At 40.5% G+C, this 7,578-nt stretch overlaps 1 protein-coding gene across 1 annotated transcript in view; it reads right to left on the reverse strand.

Annotated features, from left to right (window-relative positions):
* RAB3IP (RAB3A interacting protein) overlaps positions 1–7,578 on the reverse strand; it is a 57,732-nt gene that overhangs the window by 49,217 nt on the left and 937 nt on the right. The gene's annotated exons all lie outside the window — the stretch shown is intronic.

A 7,578-nucleotide genomic window follows, 5' to 3' on the forward strand; every position in this document is an offset into this window, starting at 1 on the left:
AGCAGCCCTATTCCTGCGTTTTTAAAAGTGTAGATACTTGAAACCAAAGACTATGTGTTAATTTTTTAAAGTTTGTAATAGTACTGTAGTTAAATATCCTTACCCTTTAGAAAGACGTGCCGAAATATCTGAAGATGAAATTGCACAAGGCCTGTAATTTGCTTCAATAATACAAAGGAGAAAGTGAGGACGGATCATTGCTGATTGTGACTGGATGACATTGGTAAAACACATTCGGGTTCATTATACTATTGTGTCTACTCATTTCATCTGAAATTCTCCGTAATTAGAATGTCCAAAAAAAAAAAAAAAAAACCCTCGAGATTTATTCAAAGACTATATAAGTAAATAAAGGAAAATATGAGATTTTTTTCATTTCTTTATAATTTTAAAGTTGGCTTCCCAAACTAACATTTTAGTTACAATTTTTTTTTAAATCACATTCTGTGTTTACATGTGCGAATGTAACTAATAATCCAAGGGAAAAATTAGTCAAATGATCAATCAAGTTACAAAATCCTCCCATTATTAAAATACACCACATATGAATTTCCACTAATTCCACAGTACCTGAATAGATTCAATCTGAGTGTATTTAGAGATGTCAGTTACTGCAGATTCTTATATTGAGGGTTTCCAGAAAATACTCCGATCTTATGGATTACTAATATTACATTGTATTTAATTGCAAATCTTTGGAACAGAAATAAGTTTTCCAAAATTTTTTCTTAATAGTGGAAGCTTTCTTACTTTGTACATAAGCTCTTAAGAATATTATGTCTAAATATTCAACAGGTAATGAAGTATTCACTGATTGAATAAACGTGAGTATTTAGAGAAGAAATGAATAGCAAAGGTGGAGAGTGGAGACAGCTATTCCAGGCTACCTCTGTTGAAAAAAGATAAAGATAAAACAGTAAGTACCTTGAGAAAGTATCAAAACAGGAGAAAATGCATTTTTAAAGTCTGAGGAAACCTGAGCATTTTAACAGACTAGCCTTCAAAAAACCTTCCTTCTAGTTCAGATTCTGTCACAACCTGTGTGAACCTAGGCAATCTCTTAATCTCTCTAAGTCTCAGTCTCAACATCTATAATGCTAGTGATATTATCTTCCCTGCCTACACTTGAGAAAAGCAAGTGGCTTATTGATATAATTTGGATATTTGTCCCCTCCAAATCTCAGGTTGAAACGAAATCCCCAATGTTGAAGACGGGGCCTAGCAGAAGAGTTTGCGGTGATTCGGTGCATTTGGAATGGCTTGGTGTCATTTCTCATGTAAATGAGTGGGTTCACCTGAGAGTTGGTTGTTTAAAAGAGCCTGGTACCTCCTCTCTCACTCCAGCTCTTGCAATTTGACATGCTGTCTCCCCTTGCCTTCCACAAGTAAAAGCTTCCTGAAGCCTCACCAGAAGAACCAGGTTCCAGTGCCATGCAGAACTATGAGCCAAATAAACCTCTTTTCTTTATAAATTACTCAGGCTCAGGTATTCCTTTATAGTAACACAAAACAGACTAATATGCTTATCAATGTAAAATTATACATCGCAGAGCACAATACAATTGTGTGCTTTTTATAAAAATCTAAGAGAATTTTTTTTTAAAGTACTGGGGAACTTCTCATTAAAGTATAGGGGAACTTCTCATTAAAGTATAAGCCTTGAATTAAATAATTTTAAACGTATGTTTATATGCATATATCATGTTCAGAGGCATTTCTTATACATTCATGTAATAAATCTCTGCATGTGTATAAAAAATAAAAAGGTGCTGGGAGAAATTGGCAAAAGCAAACTGAAGAGTTTGTCTTACAAATCGGAAGGGATCCTTATTTATCTGAGACAAAAGGGAAGAAAGGGAGAAAGGAGTCTCTCTGAGGTATATAGTTCAAATATGATTCTATTCCCAACTATCAATCAATTTGCATTAATTAATGCTAACGTTCTTACTGTTTTTCAAACTTATTTTGGTTGTTCTTTTATACTTTATCCTTATCTGTCAACAAAGTGCCCCAAAACAAACATTCAATACTATTATTCTTCTCTGGACACATCAAATTACAAATCACTTATTTAACTGGTCTAAGCTATCCTCTGTATGTGCCTTTATGCTTCTAGGGCACTCTCACATTCTGGAATAGGGTTTCTTTATACTAAATTGTCAATTCATATGCTTTTATGTGTATGTATCCACAGACATCAGTGGAATTTCATCAACTCCCACTATGTTTATATTTACAATCCTGTTAACTAGAAGCAACAAATCTCTCATGAACCTGAACTATTTCAATAATTATTTTCCGCCTAAGTAATTTTGGCTTACGGCTATAGCTATCTAATTTTGTGTTGACCGTATTCTAAGATAAATCAAGATTATTTTTTTCCATTTTTCTCTACGACCATATACAAGCTGATGAAACGACTTCATTTAGTTTTAAGTTACAAAAAAAGAAGAGGCCAGACACCATAGTTCATGCCTGTAATTCCAGCACTTTGGGAGGCTGAGGCAGAGGGACTGCTTGAGCCCAGGAGTTCAAGACCAGCCTGGGCAACATGGCAAGACCTCATCACTCCAATAAATAAATTTAAAAAATAGTCTCAGCTACTTGGAAGGCTAAGGTGGAAGGATTGCCTGAGACCTACAGGTCGAGGCTGCAGTGGCCATTATTGTGCCACTGCACTCCAGCCAGAGCAACAGATAAGACTCTGACTCAAAAAAAAGGAGGTGAGGGGCAAAAAATAGAAATAGCAAGTTAACACTACACTACCTATTGTATAAGTATTCCCCTCTTCCTTTCTTATACTCTTCAATTCTCAAACAGAACATTCATTCCAACTTCTACTACTAGATCAATTTCAATACATCCTAATATTCTTCAACTGGCCCCATTAGTGACAGGAACAGCAGCAGCAGAGAAACTGAGCAGGCCATTCACCACCAAACACAGCACAGTAACCACCAGGCACAACGCTATAAAAATAGGGTAAGCCCTGCCCTCAAAGCACATGTAGACTAGAGGAAGAGACCACCTTATCAATAAACATATTTCTAGTGCCTTAGAAATCATTACAAATATAATGAAACTATTAAAACTAGTAAATACCAAAATTGAGGCATGTACTCAGTGCTACAGAAGCATAAAAGAAAAAAAAGTATCCTTCTAAGGATAACAGTACAGAAAAGGAAAAATGATCTAGAAATTTTCAAAAGCTCAGATATTTTGTTTTTAGGATATCAAGTATATAGTAACTAACTTACCACCCTTTGTTGAGCTGCATCTTAACCACAAATACATTGGACAAAAGTTTAGTTTGAAAAAGTATACGCTTGGCAAGGTTCAATGTCTCAAGCCTGTAATCCTAGCACTTTGAGAGGTCAAGGCAGGAGAATCTCTTAAGGCCAAGAGCTCGAGAGCAGCCCAGGAAACAAATTATAGTAAGACATTAACTCCACAAAAATGAAAAAAGAAAAAAAGAAAAAGAGGAAGAAGGAAAAGAGTACTTCCTCAAGATATCTTCATTCGAAGCTCTCCCTCATTACCTCAAGACACATATCTTTATCACTACTCATCCTTCCTTCCTCTATGCAACTATTCTAGAACATTGTCTTATTTGACACTCATCTATATAGAATATATATGTTCTTCTAAATTTCAAAGAACTCATAAAAGAAATGGAAATGATTATGTGGTCCTACTTTCCACACTCCTTATGAATACCTTCCTTTAACCTTCACTGTGAATATTTGATTTTAAAAACTTCTGGTGACACAATAAGAATTACATATTACACTAATATTAAGTATCTCTCTTTTCCCTCTTATACCCTATCATGACTCAGGGGCTACGCAAGCATACCCACTGTAAAGTCATATTGAGCAGAGACAAAGAGCAAATCCCAGCTGGCCCACTCACCAGATAGTAAACATTATGACCTGCCAATAGGTTCAGAATCCTTGCACGCCTCCCTCCATACCCTACTAAGTGCTCAAAATAGTAAAGAGACAGTACAACACCCCACTCCCAGCCCTACTTCATAAGTGAACAAACCCAGAGCTCCAGCTCAAGGAAGAACAAAAGGTAGAGCAAATATCAGAAGTGATTGCTTCTCCATTTTCCACTGAGCAACAGAACTAAAGAGAATGATAAAAGAACTGCTACAAATGAAGAAAAACCAAAAAAAAAAAACTGCCAGTAACCATCAGAGTCCTAGCAAAAAGTGCTAGAAAGAACAGCTACTGGGACACAAACAATGGCTATCGCCCAGAACAACAGTACCTAGAAGATACTGGAGATCAGATAATCATAGGATAGAATGAATAAAAATCAAGAAATGCAAGGGCTAAAACTAAATGAAATTGTAATGGAGCTAGACTCAAAAGTGTACTTAGAATTAACAGAAATAAAGTATGCTATCCAAGAAATAAATAACAAACTGACAAGCATGGGAAGCAGAATTGACCAAGCAGAAGACAGAATCTCAGAGCTGGAAGACCAAAATATGGAATTAACCCTATCTATTAAAAAACATTTTAAAAAAAAAACTTAAGAAGAAAGAGGAAACTCTCCAAAATATGTGTGACTTTATCAAGAAACTAACCTATGTCTGATTGGAATACCTGAAATACAAAGAGAAATGGAAAACACCTTGAAACAGAGTTCCTTTTTTGGCAGAGGCAAGGTAGCTCACACCCATAATCCCAGCACTTTGGAGGCCAAGGCAGTAGGATTGCTTGAACCCAGGAGTTGAAGACCAGCCTGGGTAACATACAGCAAGCCTTTGTCCCTTCAAAAAAAAAAATTTTTTTTAATTAGCTGGTTGTGCTGGCATGAAGCTGTAGTCCCAGCTACTCAGGAAGTTGAGGCAGAAGGATCACCTGAGCCCAGGGTGGAGACTGCAGTGACCCACGATCCTGCCACTGTACTCCAGTCTGGGTGACATATTGAGACCTTGATTCATAAAAAATTAAATAAATAAATTCCATTTGGGTCATACAGTTTTTCATCCTGCCATTAGCCAGCTATATGACCACTGACAACTAAGTTAACTATCAGCAAATTATTTCAACTTTCTGAGCCTCAATTTCCTGATTTGTGAAATTTGGTAAACCACCTACATGCCAGGAATGTCCTGAGTACTAAAGAGTCAAGGTAGCTACAATAACAAGCACAGTGAACACACACTGTCAATCTAACACTGGTTTTTTCTTCCCTCCCCCACATCTTACATGGAGTATCTCATTAAATCCTCATCTCACCATCATGAAGTTCATATTAGGATGAAACATATAAAAAACAGCAGAATATTGGCAAGTTCATATGTTTCAACCTACTACTATTTCCATTTACAACTGGAGAAAATAAACTTAAAGAGGTTAAATGATTTGTTCAAGGTTATATGCATAATAAGTGATGGAGCTGAAAGTTAAATATTTTCATTCCACCAGCTCACTAACTTGTTCAGTGAGTCCTGCTTGGGAGAGGCAAAAAAAAGTATACAAACCACTATAATACATGTAAAACTACTATAACTCGCAAGTTTTTTGCTCTGCCACTATTAAAAAATGAGGGGGTGAGCCAGATTTCTAAGTCTTTAAATTTTATAAGTTATTTATAGAGCATCTATGTGTGTGCTGGGAGAAGCTGAAGGCTTAGGGAAAACCAGAGCTAAAGAATATTAAGTAAAGCATATGCACAACTACACTAATTCAATAAGTACACTGAGATCTAATTAGAAACCCCACTAATTAGAAATTCCACATAGCCGGGCTCGGTGGCTCAGCCTGTAATCCCGCGCCTTTGGGAGGCTGAGGTGAGTGGATTGCCTGAGCCCGCGGGTTCGAGACCCGCCTGGGCAGCGAGACCTCATCTCTACAATAAATCAAAAAATCAGCCGGGCGTGGTAGCGCATGCCTGTAATTCCGGCTACTCGGAAGGCTGAGGCGGAAGGATCGCCGGAGCCCAGCAGGTCGAGGCTGCGGTGGCTGAGAGAGGCCACTGCACTCCAGTCTGGGCGACAGAGTGAGACTCCAACTCAAAAAGAAAAAGAAATTCCAAAAAGCAGCTAATCATCAACTATCCATTTTGGTGAAAGCTTAAAAGTATTAGGCCGGGCTCGGTGGCTCAGCCTGTAATCCCGCGCCTTTGGGAGGCTGAGGTGAGTGGATTGCCTGAGCCCGCGGGTTCGAGACCCGCCTGGGCAGCGAGACCTCATCTCTACAATAAACCAAAAAATCAGCCGGGCGTGGTAGCGGATGCCTGTAGTTCCGGCTACTCGGAAGGCTGAGGCGGAAGGATCGCCGGAGCCCAGCAGGTCGAGGCTGCGGTGGCCGGGAGCGGCCACTGCCCTCCAGTCTGGGCGACAGAGTGAGACTCCAACTCAAAAAAAAAAAAAAGTATTCAACACCACAGATGCAAAACTCACGAAGAGTTATATTAAACACTTTGGTACACAAAGGTATGCACTGATACATAATGTCACTATAATAAAATGTTACTAAGATCAGTAAAAAGTGTAAAAGTTTTTCTTCTAATAGTAAGATTACTGTAGTAAAACTATAACTGTTAAGTTTACACAAATGCCACAAAGAATTAATTAGGATTAGATCACATAAACCACATTTGACACACAATGTCTCTCCAAACGAAAGTAAATAAATAACAAATGGTCACCATAAAACCGGTGAAATATTTAACAGCATCAAAAATTTACTACGGCTGGCCTACAACCCTATTCTACCTCTTTTCTCCTTGATTTGTCACTTGCGTTTAAAAAAAAACTGTATGAATAAAATAAGGATAACGAAGAGAAACTGGGCATTCCAACATATTTACAATAGAACAGTTTTGTTTTAATGCTTGAGCCGGTCCCTCCTCCAATTATGCAATCATTCCACAGCCAGAGATTAACAAGCTCCCCCCCACCCCTACCTTCCCCCGCCCCACCCCCCGAAATGAAGGAGCTGGGGGGAAACGGGAGCGAGGTGAACAGGTAGCCTCTGAACAGGCAACACTTCCACGAAACCGGACGGCCTCTCGGGAATCAGTACCAGCTCCGCGCTCTTCTCACCCTTTGGCCATGACGGACATATTTTTGTAATCGCCCAACAACCGGCAACTCTTCACGTGCCGCGGACTCCACGCAGCATCGTCACCTCTCGAGCCACGAAGCTGCTTTTCCCGGGGCGTCTGGCGAGTCGTCGGCGCTGGGAGGCCGGTGTCATCACAATTTCGTCCGCGCAGCTCGGCTCAACTCCCCCAAACAAAAGTCAGGCTGAACTGAGCGGCGGCTCCAGGCGCGACTGCGGCGCTCGCTCGCTCCCACCGGGTCTCACCGAAACCTCCCGAGGGCGACCTCTGCGCCTCGCACGCCGCGAAGCCCCGGGCACGCAAAGCCGCCGCTGCCCGGCGCCGGGCTCCCGCTCCGGTCCCCGCGCTGCCTTCCGACGTGTCCGGGAACTCTCTCTTCACCCCTCCGGGTCGTAGGCTCGCGGCCGCGCCTGCCCGCCGGCAGGTACCCGCGCTCGGGCTCTCCGCCTCGGGCCCGCGCAGTGAATGAGTAACGCGCCCGCGCCCGGCAGG

The sequence above is a fragment of the Carlito syrichta genome, unplaced genomic scaffold, assembly GCF_000164805.1.
Source record: "Carlito syrichta isolate Samal-C Ts95f unplaced genomic scaffold, Tarsius_syrichta-2.0.1 Scaffold309041, whole genome shotgun sequence".
Taxonomy (NCBI): Eukaryota; Metazoa; Chordata; class Mammalia; order Primates; family Tarsiidae; genus Carlito; species Carlito syrichta.